The following is a 27,696-nucleotide window of genomic DNA, read 5'->3' on the forward strand; positions in this document are numbered from 1 at the left end:
ATCCGGCAGCCAGGCACAGCCTGCCTCTGATTCACCACTGAGTCACGGTGCTGCCAGCGAAGGTGCCTCCAGCCTGAGAGGCTGGTTCAGAGACCTCCTCCTTCACTCAGGGCTCCTCTTCAGCATGAAATGGAAAGGGATGGGCAGACTATCTGGTCCCTTTCACCTTTGTAAAGTTGTTTATAACAGTGCTGTTCTGATCACACTGTTTTGCCACTGCTTGGCCTTGACATAAACGATGCTGTAAAGGCCAAGCCACACAGAATCGGGTCCAGAGAGCCATGTTTGGTTCCAAAGGTCCTGCACTGAGTTGGCTGCGTGCCTCTTGGAGGCAGGTGTCTCAGGGTGTAGAAGCATCCAAAGCTTAGCAGCCTTCTTAGACTTTTCTGAGTTTCTGCAACAGGTCTGAAAAATCTCACAGGGTAGCTTTGAGGGCTTCATTCTCCTTGTGCAAATGGAGGTGTGGAACAGGAGTTGTAACGTCACTGTTTTCAAATCGCAGAGGTCCCATTCCCTGCTGGGGAAGGCTTTGAGTTACTATTTTCTAATCATATTCACCTTGCACATACCTTGGTCTTCAAGCAAGCTAGTAAGCATGAAGGGAACCATGCTGAGTTTCTCCTGTATAGGAGAATTAACTTTTTTTCTGAATCTTGAGTGAAATTGTACCTTTGTTCATTGTCCTGAGATGATCTTGCTCCACCTCATAGGTTGGGTTGCTTTTATGGAGCAAGTCTACGTATTACATGCCTCCCCAACCCACATCAGGTTTTTGTGCAGTGACTGAGATACTGATTTGGGTGTGAAGTCCTCAGAGAACACTTTTCCTTCTGATATCCAGCGAACTAATGGGCACCTGAAACGTTGCTTTTTCCTAGGCCGTTTCTGTCCACAAGTATTAGCGATTTTGCTGCCAGCCCAGTCACACTGCTGTGGGCTGCTCCTTCTGTGGGATGTAATTGCTAATGTACTCGTTTGGTGTCTGGCCTACTGGTCTAGCTGTTGCTCTGCATTTTTGGCCAAGTGGTACAGAGTGAGCTGGAGAGAAAAAAACAGCTCCGGTGATCTGATTTTACAGAGAGGCAGATCTCCCAGCTCTCCTTTGGATTATGAATATCATCTATTCGTTTTATCTTCAAGAGGTCTTTCAGGACAGAAACCACTGTTTACCCCACACAAAGGCAGGACAGAGCTTCGGCTTGCTACTATTTATGGTTCGGATAGCAGCAAATCCACTGGGAAGGTCAAGGCCAGGCTCCAGGTCCGGTGTTCTTACCGCTGCACAGCCTCTCCTAGTGTCTGGGTGTTAAAGAAAGCCTTCAAAAGTTTTTAAACCCTCTTGCAGATTCAACTTCTAGCACAAAGCCACTAGCCCATAGGTGGTATCAGGCAGCCCTCTTAAACTCCCTGCCCTTCTCCTTTGGTAGGTGTAGCAGAGGCTGAGCCAAGACCGAGGGCGTTACCAAAGAAAGCAAAGACTTATTTTTGGCATTGAAATGGTTTCCTATTCCAGGCGAGTCTGGGGAGCAGCGTGGTTGTGTACCCAAGGATTTAAGCAGTGCATTAAGCAGAGGGGTTACACTCCGGGTGGATTTCAATCAAAAACTATAATTACATCAAATAGCAAACGGAAATGGAAAAAGAGGATTACTAACTCGACCCTGAACACTGTTGGCTGCTGAACCTGCTCCATTATTCACACCTCCTCTATTGCCTGAGGTGGGGTGTGTGTATGTGTGTGTAGGCAGTAAGGCCCCCCCTCCTTTTTCCATTTCCTTCATCCATCTGATGAAGTCAGAGTCCCTGTGCTGGTATCAGTGCTTGGAGGAAGGCTGGAATTTGCATGACTTGGATTTGGGACTTTGCAGGGCAGGTTTGATCTCCCTGTGCAACTCTTCCTGGCTCCAGGCAGGAAGGGCTGCTCGGCTAAGGCAGTCGTGGGAACCCCCAGGCCCACAAGCTTTCTCTCTTTTTCTGTTTCGTTATCAGACTAGTGTTTTGGACTCATCACTGTTCATCCTCAAGGAAACTGGAAAGCTCCAGACTGCAAACGGGAAATGCTTTCTAACCTAGAGAGCTAGGCTAGTGTTTAAAACTTGTTGTGTTCGGTCTCTGAAGGAGGCTGTTTTGCTTGGTACAACCACTAGCCAGTCCTTCCCAGTTGAGGACTTACCACACACCTGCACCCAGAGTTTGGGGCTCCCAGGTTTGCTCTCTGGTTCAAGGTGGAACGTGGCTTCCTGCAGTACTTTGAGATACTTTTTTGTTTCCAATTTGCCGCTTCTGCTGTCTGGCGCTGCTGTTAGCTGTCACCTGCCTTCTGGTCTTCATCTGCCTCGTTTCATTTGTCCTGCTCTCCCAGTCCCTCCTCGTGTCTCTCTTCCTTCCTGTCATTGGCAGGTTGTGTCTCTACAAGCCTGTCGCACACCTGAGGTCGGGAGGATGCGTAGTGAGTGTGCTCAGATGGCTGGAAGTGTTTACCAGACAGGGAGGATAAGGTATTCAATCCCCCACTGCCTTCCCAAGCCTGCTTTCTCAGATGGTTTTCCAGATGTCTAATCCCAGATTTCATAGCCCAGCCCAGCTCCTGTTTGATGGGATCTCTTCTTCTCTGTTCATGCTAAATGGGTGAGACGGCGTGCTGGAACTAGGTCTTAATTTAAGCTACAGAAGAGCGCTGCTCGGTGCTTTGCTATTATGGCAATCTGCTACACCCTGACCAAATTTGTTGCCCCTTTTTTACCTGTGGCAGGTTTTGAGCTGGGGGAAGCAATCTGGTGCATAGAAGAGAAACCCCAATACATGCAGTGATGTGGGCAAGGCAAGAGGTTCATGCATGGTCTGGGAAGAAGCACAGGAAAAGGACAGTAGTCTTTCCAAGCTCTGGATAGTGGCAAATCCATACAGGGTGAGACTTTGCCAGGTTCCAGGCTCTGAATCAAAACGAGTTTAAAAGCCAGCATCTGTATGATTTTGCTGTGCTGTGCTTAGCCTTGTGCCTGGCATTGTCTTGTGCTAAGGGATGGCGTGGAAGTGTGGTCAGAGCAGCAGGCTCTGGTGACTATCATTTTGATTCTCGCTTGGGCTGTCTTTCTCATTTGTCTTAAAACCCAGGAGCTACCCTATAGTTTCCTTGCAGCTCTTCCTTGGGACGCTTTTGAGAATGAAAGATCTGACTGCCTTCTCACATAAATTGGTGTTTATTCTAATGATTAAACAAAGTTACTCATGGTTCTTTTGTATAGGACAGGCCCCTAGATTTTGCCCCAAACTGTAAAGTAGTTACATGGCACTGGCAGTTGTCTGCAGATAGTCACATGAGATTTTAGGGCTTCTCTTTTTTTAATTATTTTATAATGTATGAGTATCCCTGAACTTGGTGTCTGTAAGGGTAAGCTGGCTCCCTGCACAGGAGGAAATTTCACTCAGCAGTGGGAATCTGTCCCTTTGCCTTTGACCAAAGCTGTGTCCCCACCTCCCACTGACCAGACTATGCTGTCTTCACCCGCCTGTTCAGAGGTGGCTGGCTGCATTTCCATGGCACAGACCTTGCCTTATCATGAAACACTTGGGGAAGAAAGGTGCTTTGTAACTGTAAGATAGTATTTTCTTATAGACAGATCTTTGATTTTGTAATACAATACAGTGAACTGTAAAAAAAAAATGCTATCCAAGTGTAGGTTTCACTGAAAATCATTTAAATACATTAAGGAAACTCAGCCTTAGTTAAAAACTGAAATCCCTTTTAGCAGGTAGGGGAAAGAATAATGTTACTGATTAGACCAAACTTTTCTTTATTACATAAACAGGGAAAAAATTCTTAAAGACAAAAATATGGCCAAGACACTTTCACAATTTTTTTTTTTTCTTGTGCATTTTACTGACTTTCATTTTAAATTTATTTCAGGCTCCCTCTGCAGTATCTAGAGTCGAGATATGATGGTTTAGGGGGCTAGTTCAAGAAAACCAAAGCCTTAAACAAACTGGTTATGTCACTGTCCAAAAGAGCTACAGTGGGGAAAAAAAATGGTGACAAATAAATTACATCAAACATTCTAAAATTTATCTTGATTTCAGATTTGGTTTTGTTACACACTAGAAAATACAAAAATCCAAGCATTAGGAGAAAAATTGTAAGAGACACAGGAAGGTTGGAGTAGTCCTACTTTGTACGAGCTTGAATTTACTTCTCACTGTGCTAAGTCCTGTTTCTGCTGCTGTGAATGAACTGGAGCCAGTGGAACTGCTCAAGTGTTTGTGCGTGTGTGTGTGTGTGTCTTTTCTAGTCCAGGGGCTTAGTGGTTTTCGTGGTCCAACTGTGGCCCTTCTTCTGCTTCCTTTTTGCCTTTCCTAACAAAATTTTGGAAATGACAACCCCTTTCTGTTCTCTTGTCCTCGTGTAAACCACAGTTACTTTTCATCAAATGATATGATCTCAGCAGATGTGAAATAAAAGGTTTGCTTTTAAAGGGATATCGTTTGCAGGTGTGGAAAAATATAAGCAGAAGGGGAGCTTGAAAAAGAGGAGCAGAATGTCGAGGTTCAGGCACTCATTTTGGAGAGGTGTTTAAGACTTACAACTCCAGCTGAAGCCTTCCAAAGCTGCAGGTGCTTAGAAATTTGGAAGAACTGGGTCTGTACTTTTTATAAGAGAAATATGCATGTGCATGAACATTTCTAGTTGCCGTAAGACATATTCTGTTATTCCTGCCTGCACCAGCTCTCACGTTACAATACTGAAGGTCCCGCTGGTTTCAAGGGGCCAGCTCAGAGAGCAAGGCACTGCATCTCTGGGAGGAGGAAGGGTGTTAGACTATAACCCCCTGAGAGCAGAAATGCTGGCAGGAGGCATCTCACCTCGGGGAAGTGATCTTCATGGGTTACTAGTTTTATCAGCAGTACATCCTTTTATACAGAGCGAAGGAAGAGAGGAGAGAAATTCCATCCGGCTCTGCTGATTCAGTGGAGTAAAGAGGTGGAATTCATTAGGAAAAAAATGTTTACGGCACAGCTTTAGTCAGAGGTTCTTCCATTTTAACGTCCTGCTTTTTTAGGATAGATTGTTTGAAAGACAAAGCAAGCAGTAGGGGCTGCTTGGTGTTTTTGTTTTTATTTTTTCATTAAAGTTTAATTGCATGACTTGTTATGTGATGTAACTTCTGGAAATGCCTGTTGTAGTTGCTTGCAAAATTATTTTTGATTTGTTATGTTTGAATCTTAGGTGCAGGAGTGTTAAACCTCAGAGAGGTATTCAGACATGCATATAGAGGGAAAACATATATATATATAGAGGGTAGGTTTTGATTAGTGAAAGAAAAGAACTGAAACTGCTGTGAGAGAAGAATCTCCCTTTATTCGAAAGCTCTTCTGCTGCATCACTAGGATGGAGACTAAGGGCCTTAAAATTAGTATAACTATAATTTATATCCACCTTAAGGACACTCTTTGCCTCCTGATCAGTAATGGAGCCTTAAATATAAATGGATCCTCATCTTGCAGACACTCAAGTATTTTCTTTCCTCACATGAGGTGTCAAAGGAAGGGTTTCTGTAAGGAAAATAGGGCATTTGTGTAAGTACTCACAGCATCAAACAACAGAGAATTTGTATTGCATAAACAACAACAATCACATTAAAATCATACTGCTTTAATAGTTTAGAAAAAATATAACAAAAACATTGAAACTGTAATAGATGTTGCTGTCTGTATTGGTATCGATTTCATAATTTGCGTTGCCTTAATCTTGGGTGGGTAAAGATTAAGAATCTCCGTGTAGAGGTATGTGTGCGCAATAAGCGGGTAACATCTTAAGCAGCTTTCCTTTGCCTGGAGATGATGATTTGAGGGCAGAATGTTTCCTCCATAAAGCCTAGGTTTTGGAAAACAAAAGAGGATCTTTATAAATAAAAATCTTGAAAGGAAAACATCCATTAAACAGTGAACTGGGGCGAGAAAGTGCTTACTTTAAGCATGTTTTCCAAACTTCATGTGCGTTGTAAACATTGACAGCAGAGAGACCTCCAAGTGCACACGTGAAACTGACTTTTTTTCCCACTATCCAACGCATCAATTCCCAAAGGAAATCTGGAGTGTAAGTGCTGAAAAAAGGGAGAGGGTAGAAGATGTGTTTGTATTATATAATCTAAAGCCTTTTATGTATAAAACATTTATGCCCATTTAACTTGAGATGTGGTAGTTAAACTGATAGCCTGCATGGAAACAATTATTTTGGCTCACTTCAAATTAATTAGTAACAAATTTCTACAAAATCCAAATAAAAATAAGAGAGGTAGCTCTGCATTAAACCACTGCAAGTTTGTATGAGATAGCTTCTTATATGCATTTTTAAAAATCCATGTCTTTGAAATACTGTTAATCAAGTATGAAAAACAAAATATAAGGAAATTCAGTCTGTAGAGCATTTGTGAATTAAGGTTAACATGTTCATAAAATGATGGTAAAAAAAATTAGCAATGGTCACCTTCAGCTGTGGTTCCTTTGAAAGAGAGCTGAGCTTCATCAAAGTAAAAAGCAATTCACTCAGAGATGGGAAAAGGAATCTCACCTAAAACTTTCCCAGCAAATGGTGGGGCTGAACTGCTTTTACCTAGAAAGAAGTAGGGATTTCTTGCTTCCCATTGGGTTTCTGCTCAACAGTGAGGACTGGTTTTCACAAGAACTGTGTGATGAGCACGTCCCAGGATGTGCTTCTGCACCCAGAATGTATGGTTGCTTCCTGCTACAGGTAAGTACAGGTTTCTGAAAAGACATACACTTTTTTCCCTCTAATTATCATCCCTGAAAAGTTTGTCCCTCTAATTTTATTTTTATCTGGGATTTTTTCAGATTTTGTTACTATAATTTGTACATTTGTATTGTCTGTAAATAGTTTGTTCTGGACTGTAAATGACTATCCAGCCCGTACACCAGAGCAGGCAGGTCTAGAACTGGACTCTGGGCAGTTTTATCTACAGAGCATCTGAACCTGTGGGTGTGTGTTTGCAGGGGTGGTAGACTCAGACTGTCTTGCTATTTCAGGATGCAGAAAAATGTTTCTGTTCTTGCTGGCCATCTTTCTAGTGAGTCTTTCTCTGAACAAGATAGTAACCTAAGCACGGTCCTGGACTGATCCCCTGCTGAGCAGCTTCCCTGTTGTAGGGTGTCATCTTTAAAAAAATACATAAAAGGGGGGAAAAAAAAAAGGCAGTTTTAAAAAACACAAAACAAAACACCAGTCTTTAAGTGGAAATAGCAGTCTTCCCTTAGACTGGGAAGTTTATTTAGCAAAGAAGGGGATAACCTAGTGGTTAGAGCACAGACAGAAATCTTATCTTCTCCTAGCTCTGTCTAAGTTGCTGTTTGAGTTTGGTCAGGTTACTTTAACTCCTTGTTTCCCCATCTTCACTCTGAAGTGAAGAATTCCCCTGTGGCGTGTCATGCAGTAAAGCTGGAAGTTTGACTGTTTGGGCAGCAAATGTATCTGCATACATGGTGATCTTACATTGGAAGTCTGAGGATGTCTCTGAGTTCCCATGCACTTGCTCATTTTTTTCAGTGAAATAACTCTGGCTTTTAAAACTAGCAAAAGCAATTAGTTCACTCTGGGGACCAATAGGTGGAAACATGTCATTTTAAAAAATGGATTTGGTTGTGGGGATCTCTGAGGCTTTATATTAGGTTAGAATATTTCTGCTGCAAGTGATGTCTGTAGACACTGGGTATGCTCTGTGCTCTGAGAAAGCCAGAGCTTGTTCAGCTCCGTGATCCTCGTGCAGTTGGTCTGACGGCATAATAACGGTCTTAAAGTACTGCACATCACTTCAGCATAAGCATATGGATGAAATGGACCTATAATGCATAATTGTAACAAGTAACTAGAATACTGCGTATGCACTTCTAAAATTGGCTGGGTTAATAAAATGTGCTGATTGCTCCCTGAGGATATCAAGGGACTGGATGATATTAGTAAGGGTCACCAGTTCAAATCTGGGGCAAGTTAGCAGTAACTGCGACAGCCGTGGTGCATCCCCGCATGCTTTCCTTAAGTTTCTCATAGGCAGGTATCTGTATCAGTACAAGGCCTACTTTGTTGGCAGCTGGATTAAAAAAAGGAGGATGGCTGTATGTGGTGCTGACACGGGGCTTCAGAGACCGCAGTGCTATTCCCAGTTCTGCTTGGGATTTCAGTCCCCTTTCCTGTATAAGTTGCAAGCACGAAGCTGCTCACCCGTGTCCTCTGGATTCACAGTCCTTCTGTCACACATCTTGCAAATCTGTGACCTTATTTATGTATTGGAAGCAACAATTAATTTGAATATTGTGTTGTATATTTTAAAAAAAGTTGGTTGATTTCTAAGCTTCCAAGAGAAAGGAAAGGTGGAAATATTTGGCTATTGCTCTTGCTGACCACTGGTTATGGGGTTATGGGGATTCAGGCTGCCAGTCCAGGACAGAGAACATTTTCTACCTTGGGAGGTAGAGTATCACCAATATACCTGCACAATGCTGGTATTTACAATTTACATCAGTTTTGTAAAGCAAAGGCAACAGTCTCAAGCAGTAAGATAATATGAGATCACCACCTGCACCTCTGGGTGAGCAGAGGCTTCTTGGCTTTCCAGCTTGTGCCTCAGGGCTGAGTGCTGTTTAGCAGGGGTCTCATGAGGGTGTCAGTATGCTCATGTGTGTAGAAAATTGGTGTTTTCTGGCTGTGCTCTCTGCAACATCCTGCCCCTCCAAGACACATGGGAAGCTGAACAACATGACATGCTGAGCAGGAGGGCAGCTTCTGGTCAGGCGCTTGTATTTTTGCTGCCTTAGCTGCTGTTATAAATTCCTCACTCTGGCCTTTCACTTCTGATATTTTTCCCTTAGCCAAATCAAAGACGGTTTTGTTACCTCCGGCTCCCTGCGGACGCGGCAGCTTCAGGCAATGAAATATGCTCCAGCCTTTAGAGGGAGGACAGGGGACCCGCTGCTGGGAATCCGAGGTGGAGAAGGGTTCCGGGAACAGGACTGAGACTTTTGCCTTCGTTTCAGCCCTGGCTGCGTCTGTGTGCAAAAACAACAAACCTGCTAGTTGTGTGCCGGGAGAATAGATGAAGGTGCTTGAAAGTGCTGTGGGATTTATAATGTGGAATGAAAAACACACAGCAGCATGTGGAGGCTAGCACTGAGACATGGTTGCTCCTCCTTGCCACTACCCACCTGGGGAAGTAAGGTCAGTGCAGCTCCTAAATTAATATATACTATAGTAAAATGGATGAATTGGGGAGCAATTGTAATATTTGTGCCTAAAAGGAATAGAGGTAGGTGGGATTGCCTGAGGTTCCTCTTGGACTAGATGTGGAGGACCACAGTCCTAGTGACTGGACATGGATATTTAAGCTAGAAGTGAGAATGTGCTTTAGGCTTCTGGAACTTTTTTCCCCCTTGTTTTTCCAGTGGTGCCGAACAAAATTGAGATTCCTGATCCCTATTTTCAAACCGTTCAAAAGCTCGAATGTACCTGTAGGACTAATACTGAGACCCAGCTGACAGTCCCTGGTGCACAGGAGGGAGAAGAGATGAGTGTTTTGCTGGAGTCTGAGTGGAGCTATGGAGTTTGCTCCTGTGGCTGCTCATGTTCAGTGTTCGGAAATGGAGAATACTGAGCCCACCCTGATCTCTTGTATGTAACTGTGTTGCTGCTCGTGAATCTGGGAGCCCAGAAGTGCTTCTTTGGTCTTTGCTGTCAATGGTAGGAGCCATGAAAGGCTGCAGTGCAGCATGGCAGGCTCTAGACTCGTGCAGTTCCTGGGGGAAGCCCTCTTCTTCCCCCATGAATAACTGACCTCACTCTTGGGTGATGTTTGGAAGAAGAGGAGCGTGAAGCCCAGCTTGACTGAGAGGCAGTGCCAAGGATTAGGGAATTACTGTGAGGGGTAGAAATAACTCTTCAGATCCTGCAACATGATCATCGTATTCCTCCCAGGATCTGGTTGAGGGCCATAGGATTTGTTTCAGAGCGAAGAAGTTGAGGGATGCTCGGGAGGTTCCCTGAGGCTGCTGGGTCAGGGCCCTTCGCACTCTGCAGGAACTTCCCTTTTCCCCACATGTACCTCTTCAACTGCGGCTCAAGCAGCTGCTGTTTGAAGTAGGAGGGAAGGGTGGGAGTTTCTCCTGGAGGGGCTGCCCCTGTCAGCAGCCTTGGGCGGGTGGAGGGGGGAATCTGGCCAGCGAGCCGGCGAACGCACACAGAAATGATGCTGGAAGCCAAGGCTAGTCCTGCTGATGTGGCCCTTTCTCCTGCAGCGGATCATAAAATATGGCTCAAATTTTCATTACGGCCTCTATTGATTATCTTTTGGGACAGATGAATTATAGGGAACATTAAATTAAAAAAAAAGGGAAATATTTGAATGAGTTTGGGAGGTCGATGCCAGAAAGGCTGACGCACCAAGCCTTACCGGCACTTGCCTGCTTTGTGGGCCTGCTAGGCCCTTCCCATGGTCCCCCTTGGGGAGCGCCTGTCCAGGGAGCTCCCCATGTTTCTGTCAGCTGCCCCTGGGGACCAGCAGGCGCTCTGCAGTGGCCGTGGGCTACACCTAGGGACAGCCCAGATGCGGAGGTGGTGGCTGGAGCACCTGGGTGCTGTTCCTGAGTCCTGCCTGATGCCACATGCTCTGCCTTCACTGGGAGGTGGCCGTGGGGACCTTCCAGTTAAACAGTATTCAACGGGTGTCTGGCTGGCACCTACCTTGGGATTCTGTAACGAAAGTGGAAAACAAGGGGCTGTGAATGGGAAAAGGCCAGGTCATTGCACTTGGAGACAAATTCGGATCTGGTGTAAATATATGCGTGGAAGCCAACAGTGAATCATAAAAGTAGTGATGGGCTTTCAAAAGTTTCCCTCCTTCCCTGCACCAAGAGAAACATCGCTGCCCTCATCTTTCCTACGTTGAGGGGTCTGTACGCTTCTCTCCAGGGTTCATCGAGTGCAGGAGCTGATTCTTGATGTGGTTTGTGGTCAGGGACCTTTGACTCCAGGTAAGAGAAGTGCCAGGATTGAATCATCACACTGTTAATGTGGCAGAGTGAAGTCAAACCAGAGGAAGAGAGATCTGACTTCTTGCTGGCTCTGGCCAGCTCTGATTTTGAGGATGATCCTGCAACTTTGTTTGTGTGGACTCTCTATGCCTGTTCAGCTTTTCCAGGTTGTACCGTATGCCACACGATGCTCTGTGCTCACCTGCAGGAGGTGGCCTGGTAAGGCTTTATCCTCTGCTCACTTCTCTGAATGTATTCCACCAGAGTGGGTGAAATCCTCTAACTTGAAATGTCATCAGCATGCTTTCAGCAGCTGAAAGTGGGGAATAATGGATGTTACCTCTTTCAAAAAAGCCACAGTTCAGAGCACTCTTCCCTTTCCTGGTGGTAGCAGGAGAGTCCTGGAGCAGACACTCAGAGGAGCTGGGTGGCTTTAAAATCCCTTCTCTGCGCTTTGTTCCTGAGTTGTATTCTGTCAGTCAGGCTGGCAGCCAGTGCTTCTGAGGAATTCTCTGTTTTCTTTTCTAAGATTGAGAAGAATGCAGCCAGGGTCCCTCTCCAGCCACCTGCCTTCACATGCCAGCTCGCAAGCCAAACATCCCCCCCCAAATACTCGAGTGCATCTGGACAGGGGGTCCTGCATGGTATGGTCCTTATGCCCCACTGCTGCAGACTGACCTGGGGAGACACCCCTTCTCCCCTCACCAATCCCCCTGCCTGCCACCACCGCCAGCTTTCTGTCTGTGGGTCAGAACGAACACCCAAGGTGTGATCTCTGCTTTTGAGACATTTGCATGTGTTGTGGTGGTGCCTTTTATTCACACATGTGCACAGATTCCCACTTGTCTGGTCATGCGGCCATTTGGCAGGGAGTTTTGCCAGCCTGCACATCTGTGTGTGCGTGTGCTGCAGGGGCAGAACTGTCTCTGCCTGTGCCATTGCCCGCACTGCCAACCTGGAGGAGCACAAGCGCTCTGGGTATGCGCACTGTTCGGCTGCGTGCAAAACGCCTCATGCATTTGCTGGTGTGTTTGTGTGACCTTTCAGATAAAAAAAGCATTACCGAAGTGTGAGCATTCACCCTTGCTTATGGGAGATTTAGGTGCCGGTGGACAGGGCCACCTTTCCGAGTGCTTAATGCACACTTGCATGTACGTGTTTCACTTCCTTGCAGATCTCTGCCGATTTCACAAGCCATCCACAAAGCTTTGGCTTCACCTGGGCAAATGCAAAAGGTGGTGGTTTCCATGGCTCCACGGCCTCGCTCGAGCGACACACCCTTTTTGTATAAGCTGGCTCCCTGGAGTCGATTGTTTTTTGGCAAACAGCTTCATAAACTCCTCCAACAATTAAACTGAAAAGAAAAAAAAAACACAACAAAACCCATGCATTATGGAGTGAGACAGCAAACAGGTTGGAGCAACTCCTCCAGCCAGCTCCATCCCCACCAGCTCTGGAGCTATCCCCAAGCCCCCGTTGCCAGGCAGGGGGGAGAGGAGCCCCGGCTGCACTTGCTGGACTTCATTTTGGGAGGTGCCTGGGCTGCTCCAACCCACCAAACTGCAGTGAGCTAACAAACATGAAGGAAAAGGTCATGTTATTCACTTTTATTTTTTCAAAGCTGCAAACATCCCTCTCTCTGGGAGGGGAGGCTGCACAGATGCCAGCTCTGATTAATTTAAATATTTACCAATCCCTTTTTTTTTTAATTGTGTATGTTTGCTCTCTGTTTGTGTCCCATAAAATACCTGGTGTTTTGGGCGTACCCCGTTTGCAGGGTGCATGAGATCACACTGAAAAAATGCAGTGAAAAACATTTTCATGCCACGACACATCAAATAGGATTTTGAATTAAGATGAAGATTTTTTCCCCCTTTTTTATCTCTGAAGTTTGGGTGAAAGGGTTTCTTTTTCTAGTTCTTTTTTTAATTCTTTTATTTAACTAGGAAGAAAAATTGCCATGGAAATCCTTTAAAAGTTACTTTTGCCTCATCTCACCATGTCAGACAATGAAGGCAACAATGAAGCACCCATTAGCGTTTATTTCTGTGCTATCGTCTTGATGGTGGTTTGTTCCAGTGGGCAGGCAGTGAGCAGGGGAGAAGTCTTGAGTTTGAAAGCCACTGCCGGCTCTGAGCTCCTGGGTGAGCGGCAGCAGCTCCGCTCCTTTCCCTGCCCGTCGCTTGTCTGTCTGTCAGACTTGCTCTGAGGCAAGTGCTGTCTTTTACTGTGTGTGCATCCCTGGCACGGGGGTCTCGTCTCGTTTGGAGCTGCTGGGGTGCTCCTGTAAGACTCACAGGTGGCTTGCCCATCGTGCTTTTCAGGGGAGGCAGCTGAGATGAATGAGTGATCTTTTGGTGGGTCTCCCAGCACCCGCTGGACACAGAGACTCGTGGGTTTGTGTGCCCCAGAGCTGAGCATGGTACAGGAGCCAGTTTGGGCACAGGCGCATCATGGCACATTGCCCTCTTTGGTATGGGATTTTCTATATGCTTTTGGCCATAGAGGCTTGCATTCCTCTGGGAGGGAAGTTTTATTTGCGGGTTCAAGCTATGAAAGCACTACTGACATTCACCCCACCTCCTTTTAATTGTTTTCCATGCCCATTGGGTCATAGTCTGATCGCAGCTACATCTGGGAAAGTACAGAGCTGTTCCTTGGAAAAATGGAGCATCTCCAAACTGAGAGTAGCACTGCTGGGATCTGGATCCAGCCACCTCCCCTCTCTGCTGTGTGGCTAGCAAGCCAGGCAGAGTTTGGTCCAAAGCACAAGTCTTTTGCAGGGGCTTTTTGTTTTACTGCACTTACAAAGGACCACAGCTTGAACTTCCCTACTATGAACATCAGGTCTTGAAGCTCTGCGTCGGGAGAGGCTTAGGGGAAGAAAGGGGCAGAGGTGGTAACACATCTGTAAGTGGGGCTCACGGACAGCTGGAAGTTGGCACGTGAGCCAGATGTCAGTGCTGGGATGCCAGGGGCACAGCTGCCTTGTTAAAAGCCGTAAGGCTGTCATTGGGGCAGGGTAGGATGTACATACGTGTATGTCTGCTGGAGGGGGGGATTTGCACTGCTAGAATTTGAATCCTCTGTTCCTGCTCTGCTGTGGGGAAAGGAAAAGAGAAGGGGAAAAATCAGGGTGGGTGTGCAGGGAGGGCAGCAGTTGTCTCATCTGAGCCATTAGCCAGAATTTGAAATTGGACCTGTTACTTTTGAGGAATGTGGGGCAGTGGAGGAGAGATGTGTGAATGTGCACACGGCTCTTGCTTCAGTGTCCTAGGAAAATGCCAGAGCGTAGGATGGCAAGGAGTAGTAATTACCCCACAGCTTCAGCTCCACCACTGCACTCTTTGATCACTTATTACTTTTCTATTCCTTCTGCTTCTTGCTGTAATTGTTACAAAATCTCTCTGCTTTGGGAGGGGTCCAGGACTCCAGGGCCCAATTGCATCTGCCCTGATTCAGAAAGTGGGTCATGCTGCTTGGTCTGGGAAGAAGATACTCATCTTGCTTAGCATGATATTTATTAGGAGATAGGGAAGGGAATGCAACCGCGCTGTTGCCTAGAAAATTGCTCTGGGGGGATAGCGAAGGACTTGTGAGGGCAGAGCACAGAAAGTTCTTGCGCACCCGGTACCTGCTGAAGCTGTGCCACATTCCCCGTGCCTGTGTTGCCTGCTTCCTTCACAGCGAGATGTGGTGCGGATAGATGGCAGGACGATAGTGGAACTGGGGACAAGGGAGGGATTTGTAGCTGCTCACTCAGCAGCTGCCAGCCAGTGATGGGCTCTTTACCTTCTTTGGAGTAGAGGCTGGTGGGAGTGGAGGTAGGGGAAAACCAGATCTAGTTTGTTCATAAAGACGTGCTGTTTTCACAGTAGCAAGTGAAGACCTAACCTGGTTGGGTTTTGCTGCTGGACAAGTGACCAGCTCTGCTCCTGCACACCCTCCAAATACACGGCAAGCCTGGGTATTCGGTGTGCTGTATGACACAGTGCCCTGAAAGGCAAGAGCTCTCCTGCTAAGAGCAATTACAAAACCTGGATCCAAAGCCGAACATAATTTACTCTGTGCTGTATCTATCTCTCATTAAACAACAGAGAGAAGGAAACTCAGTAGAAGAAGCAGATGACGATACGCCCAGTGTTGCTCCAGCAGGGTCTCACAGTAGGGACTCTGCCACAGACCGCCCTACTCGTGGGGGGTAGAAAAGCGCAGCTGATCCTGCCAGTCTGGCTGGGCCTGTGCTGCTGCTTGCTGTGAAATCACCCTCAGGATTATCCAAAGGAAGAACTGGCAACTCCAGTAACTTGGAGGGCCGGATCCTCAACTCGTTTAAATTGGCATGACTTCACTGAAGCCACCGAAACTGCACTGATTTTACACCAGGTGAGGATCTGGTCCAGAATCTTCTGAAAGAAGAAGATAAAGAGGGCACGAAACAGAGGGTTGATAGAGCTCACGTACAAGCATGGGGACATGCTAGTGTTTCCTGGTCATGGCTTTTTAGTGGCAGCATGGTGAGAGGGGTCAGAGACACAGTAAAGACCCTCACCTTTTGATTCGGCTTGTTGTGAACCCTGCTAGGCTTGTTCTCGTAGGTGCTCTAAGCCTGGTCCGTCTTTTCCCGTACATTCAACACCACTAGTATCCCTTGTGGCATGTGATGCCGTTGGCTGAGGCAGACCGGCGGCTGTGGCTTTAGCCTGACACCACTGCCACCGCAAGTTTTAATTTCGCTGAGCTTGTGAGATGATGGGAGGAGAGTTTCCATTTCAAGGAAGGAGAGTAGCCGGTGTCCATGTCCCAAATGACTGCTTCATTGGGCAGTGTTAAGCACACGCCTCCAGAAATTGTTGGTTCCTGGTGTGGCAGGCCAATTTCGTTTTCCCAGCTCTGCATCTCATTCTTGGGTGGGGGTATTATGGGATATATGTAAGAAGGTACGTCGTCATGTATTTCTAGAGGAGGTTGTTTTCTGTAGCACCAAACTCTTGGGACCTGCAGGGATGCACAGAATTCCCTCCAGCCCCCGGTACGCACTCACATCCGGGGTGGATCTGGACAGGGTTTTAGCAACTCCCAGTGCAGCAGCCCAGGGCCGGAAGTGAAGAAGGGATAAAATATCCAGCTGAAACTCCTGTAGGATGTAATTACCTGAGCTGGAAGCTGGCCAAGACAGCAGGTATCATGCATCATCTGCTGGTGGTATCAGAAGCACCTGGCATTGCGGGAGAGGTGGTCAGGACTGAGGAGTGACATTGTTCGTGTGAGAGACAGGACCGCTCCCTCAAGGCTGCCTCTGTGGGCATTCTGCATAACGGCTTTTGTCCGAGTCACTTGGTGTTTGTTTCCATGGTTGTTCTGTGCACGTACCATGGTGCCTATAAAATGCTCTTGGGAAACTACAGCCCATGGATGGATGGCCCTGTCCTGACGTTCATTCAAATGCTCCTACTTTTCCATTTAAAAGAAAAGAGGAAAAAAGCTTAAACAAAAAAAAAAAAAAAGGAAAAAAAACAACAAAGGAAATTGACTTCCCAAAAATTACACTAAGCTAACATTTGAGGCCTGGCACAAATCCATCACAGCCAGGAAACTCAGAATTAACCAGTGCACTCCCATGGCTGCTGGGAGGGGCTGCACTCCGGCAGCGCAGGCCAAAGCTTCAGAAGCTGGGGGCTTGGGGATGAAAGTCCTCGACATGTCTCTGAAGCGCAGCAGAAGGTGTTCTCGTGGACCTCCATGCATGCGAAAAAGCAGCATTAGATGCAGGGGCAGCTTTATGCTTTGGGGAGAGGGTTAACACCAGGCTCCTGGTGCTCAGATCTGACAGCTGATACCAGCACCTGACCAGGGCTGGTTGCACCAGGACTTTCTCCACGGGCTCTGTGTTGGTGGAGCAAGGACAGAGTGATACAGCAGGTACCTGCAAGCTGCTGCTGAGGAAGCTTGAGAACCCTAGCCCAGGTTGCAAGTAAGGAGAAAGTTGACTGTTCTTCGTTCCCACTTGCACGTGACGCAGCATAGCATAAATCATTGTGATTGACAGCTTCAGTTCAGTTCAGGTTAGAGGGGAAGGGAGGGAAGCGCAGGTCAAGCCGGGGAGCAGTGCTGGGGCTGTGCAAGCAGCCAGCCCTGAGCAGGTCACAGGAAGAGGCTCCGAGCAGAAATCGTGGCTGGTGCGGCGGGTCAGAGGTGGCCTGAGCTGGCAGAGTGGGATGGAGAGAGGCTTGCAAAACACCTGCTGTGTGCTCCTCGCCTTGTGCTGATGATATCGGTGCTGTGTGTTTGCGAGGGCTCATTTCACTCGTCAGTTTTAAAAAAGAAAGGAACGGGCTCCTGTACCTACTGCTGCAAAGAGGCTGGCACCGTGCTGAGAGTGGGACAAAGGTCCAGCCGTGCTTCTGCTATCCCCAGCCATGGTGGGTTGCCAACCTGCTTTTGCTGTGAATTTTCACAGCTTTGGGGTACTGCAGACAGAAGACTTCATGTCAGAGCTTTGATAGTATCTCATTTCAGAGGCTGGGGGAGGTCGGGATGTGTTAAGGCTGAAAATATTTACAGGTTTTGAAGTTGAAACGCAAACAGGAAAAGCCCTTTAAAAAGTGAGTGTAGTGGATATTCAAAACAGGGATTGCCATGGAAACGCCACAATATTTGCTTAAATTGACACAAAGGTTGCTGGTTGCAGGGTTCTGACTTCTTTGGCTCCATTTTCTTTGGCCCAGCACCTATCACAAATTGATCTCAGCAACCCTCTTTTGTTTTGTTTCTTTTATTTTTGTCTGATGGAAATTAAAAAAAAAAACACCACCACCAAAACCCTCCAGTCTACAAATCCCACCTCACAGAAGAGTCTGAAGCTTCTGAGCTTCTGTCAAATGTTGGAGCTAGGACATTTTTTAATTTTGCAAGTAAGGTAAAAGTTCTTGTTCTTTTAATCTGTGTATTTATTCATTTCCTCCAATGCAGGAAATGGAAGGGAATTGTCTTAACTGTCTAGGGAGAGCGGGGAGAAGGGTGAAACCTGTTGCAAAGGTAGCAGTGTGCATCCAAGGAGCACAGGAAGGGAAGTGGGACTTTTGTTGTCCAGCTCTTGGACCGAAATTTGAGAGATTTAGTTTCGGTTCCCAATTCTGCTTCAGGTTTGCCAAGTGACCTTTGACAAGTCACTTAATTACTGTGTGCCTCACTAAACTGGAAATAATTATTCTTCCTTTGTCCCGTCTGGTTATATTTGTAACGTCTTTGGGGTTGAGGAATTACATTTGATGTGGGGGTGTACAAGACTGACGATAGAGCTTTGTTCTACCAGTAGTTGTAAGATGAACACAAGCGAATGATTCCCCCACAAAGGAGGGATGGCATCATGATCTCACATGTGCAGAAACACTCAGCTGGCTTTGGGGGGAAGCTCTTTGCAATAAGTGGCTTAGTTCTGTAGGCTGCTTCTGCAACTGATTGACCTGGATTTTCTTCTGGGAAAAGTTGGAGTGTGTGGCCCACCGGATGGTCACCTGGGTGGTTTGTACCTTGACTTCTGAGTTGCTAGCACCACACATGGCAGAGAAGGAGATTGGGATGCAGTGTGTTTGGCAGGGCGTGAAATGCCTTGCCTTGCTGGACTGTTGTGTGTGACCAAGGGCTGAGGTCTGTGGGTGGCTGTGGCATTTGAGACCGGCGTCATTGCTTGTGCTTGTGATTCACCTGAGCTCTTGTACTGTTCAGTAGGGAATATTCATTTCCTTTTGAAACTCTCCTCAGGGCAAAGAGACTTCACCAAGTGAAGGGAGACAGTCAAATTCACCCTGTCTTCATCTGAGACCACCTCCAGAACAAAGAACCTGACTTCTCTCCTGGCTTTGTACACTGGAATGGACCTTGAAGCCTGTGACTTCTCAATGCAAGGTACTGGCTTTTGTTCTGTGATCAAACCGTCTGCTCTGAAGTAGGACTGGAGTGAGTGATTTTGGCTCTCCAGAGCCTCCATTCCAGTTCCTGGGAAATCTCTAGCCTATAAAGTTTAGAAGAGCTGCTGAAAGTCATTGGTTTGGGTGGTAATGCATGGTGGGGTGTTGGTTTGTCTTGGGCTGGCTTACAAGTAGGACTGGGTTAACCCCTGACATCGCTGCCCATTTCTGCACAGACATAGGCACCCAGCTGACACAGCAAAGCGCTGGTTTGAACAGCTCCCTCTCTTAGCCTCCTTCTTCCTAATGAGCTGGTGTGCAGTATTAACAATTAGCCAAGTCGTATGCCAGAACAGGCTAGCATGGGAGTCCCCTGGGTAAGTATTGTGTGGGACAGTTTCTGATTGACTTGGTTCACAAAAGAAGAGGAGTTTGAGGACGTCTGTGGTCATGGTGGGAAACTCAGAAAGGTTGTGAGGGGGTGGGACTCTGTGTTTCTAAAAGGCATTTTACTTTCTTCATTGCTTGGTGCCCGTCAGCTTCTCTACAAAGAAAGGTATGGCACAACATGGCCTAGAAGAAAGCAGCTGTAGGATAACAACAGTGGGATAATGTATTTCTTCTCAATGGTTTGGGGATTTGGGAGGCACCTGGTGGCACTGCCATACTGCTGCAGATAGAAGGGGCTGAGGATCCTCGCTGTGTCTGGGCTTTGTATGATGTTATGTCTGCTCTGTAGGGGGTAGAGGTTTTGTCAGGGGTTATCTCCATACTGTGTTGGCACCATTAAATGATGATGATGATGCCTGAATGAAGATCAGCCACCTGAAGTGCCTGTGAGGATTGTGTATCACCATGTTCCTCTGTCTTTTGCTGCTGTGCCACAAAAGATACCTGGGCAAAGCAGTGTATCCAAAGCTGTTGTGAGTCACAGGTACAGCTGAGACCTGAACTAGAAGGATCAGGGTGGAGGGACTGTATTGGCTTAGCAAGAGGGAAGACGAGAAAAGTCACAGGGCTAAGATGTTGGTCTGGGGCTTCAGCTATCCTTGTCCATCCCTGCCTGTGTGTGGCATGGGGGAATTTACTCATGTTCTGAGTGCCCTACCTTAAAGAGCAACAGCCATGATCCTCTAAGGCTCAGCAGGGCTTAGTGCTTGCCACGTGTTCAGAGCCTACAGACCTGAGTGCTTTCAGTAAACCTGCCAGTAAATACAGTATGCTTCAGGATGGGATATGGGTGAACTGTGCCTTCCCACACCTTCCTAGTGCTGAAACTCCTCCAGGGTCTGGCATGCTTTATTTGGAAAGCTTGTTTTTGAACAATTAATGTAGGGAACTCTGGCCTTTATCCCTGTGTGAGCTGCTCTGGTGCCTGTGTCCCCTTTTAGAGAAGTGGCACATGCCTTCCCAGGCCTCCAGAGGTGAGAAAGCTTCCCAAATCAGAGCTCTGCCCGAGGGAATAGGGTAGTGGAACATGAAGAGCCTTGAGGTTTTACCAAATAAGATACAAATTCTCAGGTTTGACTGTAGCAGGTGAATTTTCTGCCAAACATCCTTATGTGCCTCTCCAGAGAGGCCCAACATCCGGGGGAAAAACTCTGCTGAGGAAGCTGCTGTATAGGTTCTGGGTCCATTTTTCCATCAGAGGGAGCTTTTCCTGTGACCCCTTTGAAAGGTTTCTGCTGGTATAGCTCCTGGTATTGAAAGCCCTGCATGTCCATCTGACATGGACCTGGGATGTGCAGGACCTCAGAGGCATAGAAGGCAAGAGGAGGAGACTGATATATCACGAATTCCTCAAGTGCTGAAGTGAACCTTAAGGTTCAGGTTCTTGCAGATCAGTAATCCTTTTCGATGTTTGCCTTCTCCTCCTAGTACCTCCTGGGTGCATTGCCTGAACAAAGCTGAGTGTCCTTCAGGGGCTGTTTTCTGAGGGACAGAAGCTCATTAGAGACAATAGAAATATTTCCCTTGACTCCAGCCCTTTTCTGAGGTCCCCCTAGCTCTACAAGCATCACTTCAGTGAAGGAGATGCATTTAGCCTTTCAGGCATGTGGCTTTGTGATCGCTCATGCTCTGGACTAGAAATCCCTGTGTTCCAGTCTTCGGCCCTGGAGCAAGTTGTATGGCTTCTACTTTCAAAACAAGCTCAATTTACTTTGGGCTACAGAGGCTGTTTGCACGTTCTCCAGAGCCCATCCCTAGGCTGTGATTGCTTTTTCACTCTCTGTTTATAAGCACAAGCTGGCTGTTTAGTCCTAGAGCTATAAGGGTTGGAGGGAGTTTTCTTGTTCAGTTGATGAAGGGTAGCCTTTTATGTGGGGGAAAAAGCTAAAAAAAAGTGGGAAAAGGATTAGAAATACCTGCTCTGTCTGTGTTTGAATTTGCAAAATATTTCCACTTGCTTCAATCCTAAAGTAAACCTAAATTTGGGGGTTAACTTGGGCTGACTGTGTTATTTTTGCTAGGATCCTTGGGATCACTGCATAGGCACAACTGCTAAGGGAGTGAGGTGGGAACTCTGCCTTCCACAGAACTGCAGCCGGCCCAGCCCAGCCAGCCCTGACGGCTCAGATCCTGAGCTGGGCTGGGGAATATGAAACAGCCTTGCAAAATCATTGTGGAAATTTACCCGCCTGTGTATGAAATCAACTTGCCTGCCTTTGCCAGGAGGAGTTTAACTTGCCCATTAAAATATACATCTATTTATGTATTACTTGTTCTGTGAGAGAAAATTTTCCCAGGCAGTTACAAAACTCAGTCTAGACTGTAACATGTGGCATCTGGTGGTAACATGCCATATACATATATCTGAATACAGTATCTACTGTATCACTCTGGTTGGGAGTTAATAGCACGTATCTGGATTATAGCGAGGTCTTTCCGTTTACAGCACGCTCTCACTGGATAAAAGTTTGGCCCGGTTCCTGCCTGCACTGGTCTGAATGGGGCTCTACCCTGCCTGCTTCCATCCACATAAAGCAAAGCAGGCATTTCCATGCTGCCTGTTCTGACCTGTGGCCCCATGGTCCACCTAGGCTGGAGGCAACAGTTCTCGGGCAGAACTCTTCCGGTATGGCTGAGTTGAGGAGAGGGAAGATGTTAAAAGCCTGTCTGGGATAAGAGCAGGGTTGTCACATCCATCTGCTCAGGCCCTGACGAGCAGCTGATCCATATTGTTAACATATTGCCTGCCATATGGGCTAGCTCAGCTCTCCAGGAACGCTTGGGAGACCTGACCTCTAGTGTGACAAGATGCGAGCATGAAGGACGGGTTGACAACAGCCCTTGGGTCTCGGAGTGTGAAACTGTTTCAGCCACTTCCGCTGCCTTCCCCTGCGCTCACTCGTGTGCTGTCTCTGCCTGCCTCTCTCCCTCTCTTTTCTCTCTGAGTTTTTTTTCCTCCCTCCCCTGTTTTCCGCATCCCTGGTCTGTGCTAGATCAATGACCTTCACTCATAACCAGACTGGACAGTTCTGACTCCCTCCCCCGGGCCTTCGATCAGATGTTTGGTTGGCGGCTGTGGAAAGCTGAATGGGGAGAAGTCAAAGGAGGGGAAAAAGACGATCATGTGCTCGGCAGGCCTTATAGCTGTCCTTACCATATCTAGTCTGGGAATGGGACTGAAGCCTGATCCACTAAAGTCCTTAGCACCTCCTGCTCACTTGGGTAGTGGCAGACACTAATATAGCCTCCTAATGGAGGGCCAAGTCCAGCAATGGGATCTAAGCAGGTTGAAAAGGCTCAGAGGTTCAGGGAAGGGCCCTAATGCCAGAGTTCGAGGAGGGAACACTTATAAGGCTCTGGAGAGACACAGAATGATTTAGTTTCAAACTGAAGGTAGGCACAGCCCAAAGCCCTTTCAGAAGCCCTGCTGTGCCCAGCAGCTAGTGATTTTGCACCTACAGCTGACCACATGAGGAGGAATAGTTGTCTGAGGTGCAAAAGCTGAAGAGGTTTTTTGGCAGTAAGGAAGTCAGCTGGGCAGGATCCCTCCCAGGTGTTGAAGGAGCTCTGAGTACAGGGCCTGTGGTACAGTGAGGTGCAAGCACAGAGCTCACGTGTATGGATATGTGAAGCAGCTTAGCCCTAAAGAAGCCCAGTGCTTAAGTGAGGGCCGGCAGTTGCCTGGCTGACTGTCATGCAGATGACCAGCCTGCCTAAAAACTCAGATGGAAAAAGGATGTTCAGTACTGGAGGAGAGAGGACTGGGCCAGGCCTTTTTGGGTTCAGACCTTGCTTTCCTTGCCACCTTCAGTCGTTCTTCTGACTTCATAGTGTTCTTAGTCTCCTAGAGCCATTGCTGATGAAGATGGCCATCTCTTTCCTAAGGCTTCTGTCTTCACACTTGAACTTTATGGAGGTTAAATCCTGGCTCTATTAAAGCAAGCACGAGTTTTGCCGTAAACCTCAGGGGAGTCAGGATTTCAGCCTTGGCTCCTCAGAAGAGGATCGGGATGTTTCCCAATCTTTCTTACCCATCAGCTCTGTCATACCTGCAGGCATGACTTATTTGTCTTTTAATCTCCCAAAGGGTTGCCTTTTTTTTAAATGCCTGTACTCTGAAAGTCAATATCCTCAAAAAAGCTGTGATTTTGCCCTGCTGCTCTTCACAAAGGTTTCAGACTGCTTTAGGTGCTTTTATCACTCTCCTTCCCCATATACCTGCAATTGCAATGAGCATTAATAGTGTTTATTTGTAGAGAGGAGCCCACTGAAGTATTGCAAAATAAAACACGGTGATGAGTCGTGGTTTATTTACTCAAGCTTCACTGATGTAACAAACCTGATTTTATGCTAATAATGACTCAGAAGCAGAGTTGGGAGGAGAAGCCAGATCTCCTGATTCCTTTAACCATATGATAGTATTTCTTCCTGTCTTTACTAGATCCAACGGCAGTTCTCTCAGCTGGGGTGCAGGCAGCAGTTCTGTAGCACCCTGATGAAACAGCTAGCTAAAAGAAAAGGTTAATAGTGCTCTGCCAGTTTGCAGGGTTCCACTAAACATTTAGGAACACGTTCAGCTCTGGTAGGCACTGTATGTGGGGCTGTCTGTCCATCTGTCTTGCAGCTGTCCAGCGGGAGCCAACAGGGACGCTGACCTGCCGGAGTTCCTCACAGAAAACTGGCTGGAAATTACTTGGAGCAATCAGTGCTAAGTATGCACATGAGTGTTCGAGGGAAATGCATGTTCAAAATGTAGTTCTTAGAAATCTGTTGATAAAAACAAAAAATTTGAAAAATGAACAAATACTGTAAAGTGAATGTGATCTGTTCCCTGATGAATTCTACTGAGGGCTCATTCCAGAGCTGGTGCTCAGCCCATGGGGCAGTACTGGAGGTGAGGCTTATCTCACTACTTGAGCTGAATATGAAAAGACTGTTTTAGCATATTGCCTCTGACAAATTATGTATTAATGCTGGGGCTTTTTTTTTGTTATTACTGCAGTTATATATTAACCATTAAGAGCCACAGGTAAGCCATCTGCTGATGTAAAGCAGCAGAGCTGCATTTTCAGCCAGCAGAACTATCCTGATTTTTGCCAGGGCAGTTTATGATCTGTCCCAGTATCTTTCTTGTGATTCTTGCTGAGTTTGTCTTAGCTGTACATTAATAGAACATACAAGAGAAGAGAGGAGAGGACAAACTAAGGTGAGTTTGAAAGTAAAATGAGCAAACAATATTGCTAGCCTTGTCCTTTCAGAAGTCAAAAGCTACTCCCCTCCTCCCCCCAACTGTAAGACTTAATAATACCGAGGTTTCTATGTGTTTAGGATGCACACAGATCACATTTCAGGTTGCTGTGCCCTGCTAGTGGGAGAGCAGAGTGAGCAGAGGGAAGGATAGCACTATACATACGTTGTTGTACAAAACAAAAATCTTATGTCTCTTGCAGGATCTCAGGCTTTAAGAAAAACACAAAACATTGCAAGGTTGACAAGAGTTGGCACATGGGAGCAATTCCTACTTCATTACCATGTCCCTGAAGTGTGCTGACCTAGAGAACAGCCTACTCAGGAACCTGGTTGCCATCCTCCCTCGCCAGGGCTAGTTACAACAGGAGCTGAAGTCAATCGCCCCGAAGGCCAGGAATGTTTTGGTAGGCTTGTTTTACCCGGGGCCGTTTGGCTGTGGAGCAGTGCAGATCCTAGCTGAGCTGGTCAGATATGGTGTGGGGCAGAGGGGGTTTGTCCTCTCTGACATCTGATCTTTGAGGAACTGGTAGCTGGACATCCTCGATCCCTGAAACAGTTAGGGATAAAGGTAGAGAGCTGTCCTGGGAATGGAGTGAGGTGAGCTTCTTGTCATCTTTTACTGTAGCAGCAGAGCCCAGCACTGCTGCCTGCCCTGCTTGTTCCCCGAGGCAGCTGGGCTCTGGCTTTCCCCCCAAGAGGCTCAGGCTCCTTCCTTTGCACGAGACTGTTGTAGCCCCAGCTTTCCCAGCCCAGAGGGACATGCTGGACGATGAGGGGTGCTTCCCCCGCCTCTCCCTGACTTCCCAGCACTCCTAACCTGGGGGTGACCAGCCAAGGAGGAGAGTGCGGTTACCCTCCTCTGGAACCGGCTATCCAAGCAGGGCCTGAACAGGGACCATTCCAGGTGCATGCAGGGAGCACTGAGCTCCCAGGCTTTTGGCCCAAGCTTTGAAAATCCACACAATGTTCCCCTGGCAGAGCTGCCTCTTACCCCTTTCCTATCTGCAGAGAGAGGTGAAGGTGCTTCCCAGGACCCCACCAAATCAGTCACCTAGCAGCTTCTGGGCTTGCTCTTTCAACCCTGCCATGCTAGCTATCCTCCCTTTATCCTGGTCTCTTCTACCCACTTCTCATTCCCCTGTGCCACTTTTTATGGGTTCACCAGAAAGGAGAGGAGATTTTTCTTTCCCTTGTTTGCTTCACTCCATTACTCCCATCTGTTCACCCAGGCCCTTAGTCCTTTTGTTTTTCAGAGTTGTGTGGATTTGGGCTCTCTGTTTGCTCTCTGGGATGCTCTTCTGGACAAGGCTGGTGTGGGAAGGAGGTCTGGTTCACAGGCCAGCACGAGGGGTGGGGGAAATGTGCCTCTTCAAATTAATCAGAATTTTCTCCTCCAGAAATGCTAATGGGGGAAAAGCAATTAAAGCAGCCTGTTTTTTATTAAGTAATCTGTGTTAAGAGCTTGTAATGAAGTTTAGTGCCGTTGTGACTCGATATTTCAGCTTCATCGGTTTGAGTCAAAACAATCCAAAATGGGAAGGGAGCGAGGAGGTAAGCTGCTCCCCAGCATTGGTTGCGCTGACTCTCGTTCCAGCTCGCTCTTGCAGGCTTTCCAGTATAATGCGTATGAGACCACTCACTCTTTATCCTGCCCAGGCGGGCTGTACTGCAGAAGAAAGGGGGCTTTGAAACCTGCACACACAAACTGGATGGCTTCTTCTGGTTTAAAATACCTGTTCTCAAAGTGGGGATGACCATGGCCCCTTGGAACAGCCTTTGCCTCATTTCTTGGGGTAGTTGCAAATACCAAGTTTTCTATAGGGAGCAATGAGTGGACATGGGACAGCAGAGGGGAGGTAGCAGTGAGGAGCGGTGGGACCCTCCAGCTGAGTGCTGCATGCCTCTGAACAGGTTCTTAAAGCTTTCCCGACATCTGGAAAAGTTTTAGCTGCCACAGGGCGAGGGTGGGGATGGTGCCTGCCATTCCTGTCCTTTGCACCTCCAGGCCTGTGCTCACTCCCCTTTGAGCAGCACAGCCCTGTGACCAGGGCAGCAAACTGCTGGGGGGGGTGCAAGCAGCTGTGGAAGTAGCCTGTCTCCTCCTCCTTTCCTTCCTCCCACTCCAGGAGAAGGCAAGAGAAAAAAGGGACAATGTCCCTTTAAAGAACTACATGCCAAGCCTCTGCCGTCCTGTTTTATCTGAAGTCCAACCGCATGTTGTTCCAGGGCCGATCCGCTTTAGCTAATTAATAATCTGACAGGAGCCACCCAAGGGATTAGCTGCTGAGACGAGCTAGACCAAACCCCCAGCAAATGAGCCCCGCACTCCCTGGGGACTCGGAGGTGACTTTGGGGGGCAGGGGGCTGCACCACATGCAGAAGGGTGTCGAGGTCCTGAAGGGGATTTATGGCATCTGGGAGGGTGAAGGGGGAGGCGAGGGGTTACAATTTATGAGATGTAAACTAATAAATCAGTTAGTTGAGGAGGGGAAAGGGGGAGCACCAAATTAAAAGATAACGTCTTAAAGGAGCAGTGTAAATTGATGACACTCCTTGTGGCAGGGGACACCAGGAGAGTTCCCAGTGCAGACCAGTTGTAGCTTCCTCTGTACTGGCTGCCTGGGAGAGAGGAAGAGGGAGACTGCAAAGCAAAAGAGAAAAGGGTGTTGATGGGGATTGAGAGGAAGAGAGATGCATCTTTGCACAGTTTATGCAAACAGATGATGGCTTGTCTTTTGTGGCAGAGGCAGCAACATGAAGGAGGGCATGAGGCCACCTCTTTTGATCACAGAAGACAGGGGCTCTGGGTGGTTGTAGTGCCCCTGGCCTGGGAGGAGTTGGTGGGTAAGGGGGTGCATGGTCATCCTCTGCACTTAGTCCCCCCATATGATTAGGCTTCCAGCCTTGTAGGGAACTCTTTGGTTGCTTACTTGTTAAATGAGATTAGTGGAGTGGGTCAACTTGGAGCAAGACAAGTTACTATTAAGAGAGCTGTCTGAAGACAGTGATAAATTTTCTTCTCCAAATTTGCCTCTTCAGTGACTCTTCAGGCAGTGAC

At 47.3% G+C, this 27,696-nt stretch overlaps 1 protein-coding gene across 2 annotated transcripts in view; it reads left to right on the plus strand.

Annotated features, from left to right (window-relative positions):
- The window catches only part of CASZ1 (castor zinc finger 1), a 211,974-nt gene that overhangs the window by 17,194 nt on the left and 167,084 nt on the right, over window positions 1-27,696 (plus strand). For both annotated transcript variants that reach the window (XM_076356421.1, XM_076356422.1), the window contains exon 2: window positions 18,793-18,936. The gene's annotated coding sequence lies outside the window, so the exon portion shown is untranslated. The remainder of the gene's footprint in view (window positions 1-18,792; window positions 18,937-27,696) is intronic.

Source organism: Aptenodytes patagonicus, chromosome 19 (assembly GCF_965638725.1).
Source record: "Aptenodytes patagonicus chromosome 19, bAptPat1.pri.cur, whole genome shotgun sequence".
In the NCBI taxonomy this organism is placed as follows: Eukaryota; Metazoa; Chordata; class Aves; order Sphenisciformes; family Spheniscidae; genus Aptenodytes; species Aptenodytes patagonicus.